Genomic DNA, 1,426 nt, shown 5'->3' on the forward strand with positions numbered 1-1,426 from the left:
AGAGATGTGTAGCGGGGTCAGATTCCATGCAAGGAGCACTGGAGCAGGCTGTGAAGGTGAAGCCTAAGAGCTAGTGGGCATGCGTGCTAGTGTGTTAGAGATGGTAGCTGGGGAAGGCTGTAGTCGCCATGGAAGCCAGCCCAAGAGACAGGCCANGGTTGCTATAGGCAACAGAGCTGGACAGGCACATCTCTGCCTACTAGCCCTTTGGACCTGCATGGTGCCACCATGAGTCCCAGATGCTGGATGTGGGGCTGTAGGGTTTACTGTTTACCCTGCTGGATTTGGGTTTTGTTTTGGTCTAAACCTTCCTTGCTGGGTTCCATTCCTCCCTTTTAGCCTGGGAAATTTTTTTAAAGAATTATTTATTTATTTTATGTATATGAGTACACTGTAGCTGTCTTCAGACACACCAGAANAGGGCATCGGATCCCATTACGGATGGTTGTGAGTCACCGTCTATGTGCTGGGAATTGAACTCAGGACCTCTGAAAGAGAAGTCAGTGCTCTTAACCGCTGAGCCATCTCTCCAGCCCGCTAGCCTGGGAATTTTAATCTATGTATTATCTACTCTAAGTTTGTGATTTGGTTTTGTTACTTTTACTCTATAGGGGCTCACAGTCAAGAGATTTTTCTTGCAGCACAGAGGATTGCTTCCAGGCTTCCTTAGCTAAAAACCAGTGACTCTCCGGGAACCTGGCAGGTTTTTGGTGCCAAATTGGGTCCGCTGAGGCACCCAGCTTTGTGGATTGAGCAACCATGGGTTGTCAGGCTCCCCACTGAGAGACAGCTGCCATGGGAGTTCCTCCTACTGCTGAGGCTCCAACGAAGCCCTGACTGGGTCTCAGCCCCCAGGTGTGACTCAGCGCTTACTATTTTAANGTAAGCTGATTTAGCAAATTACTTTGTTTCCCCACCCCCTCCCCATCACATCCATACTGTTCCTGTAGAGAGCCCTGACTAACACAACTGCCTTGGTTTCTTTGAAAATAGTTGAAATATCTACATTTCTACATTTAAAAATAAATAAAAGCATTTCCTAAAACTGTAATACTGATTTTGGCTTTGTAAGGAAATTAACTGTTAANTACTGTTCCAAAGGAGCCAGTACAACCATTTGTTTCGAAAGCTAAAATTCTACCCTGTTTCTATGACTAAGAACATCTCTGCAGCTCTGAAAAATCATGCGAAGACATTAATTTCTAATTGCAGAAGCCGATCCCTCCAGATTGATGGCTCACAGCCATGAACTGGGAAGGGCGAAACCAAGCCAGATCTGTGGAGACTCTAAATGCCCGTGGGGAAACCAGCAGAGATTCCCAACACACATCAAGACACCAAGCAGAACCCAGGGCGTGGCCAGTGTGTATTGGAGCTCTGCGTATAGACTGTGGAATATCTATGGGTCTTAGGAAGATGGTGACCC

Source organism: Mus caroli, chromosome 8 (assembly GCF_900094665.2).
Source record: "Mus caroli chromosome 8, CAROLI_EIJ_v1.1, whole genome shotgun sequence".
Taxonomy (NCBI): domain Eukaryota; kingdom Metazoa; phylum Chordata; class Mammalia; order Rodentia; family Muridae; genus Mus; species Mus caroli.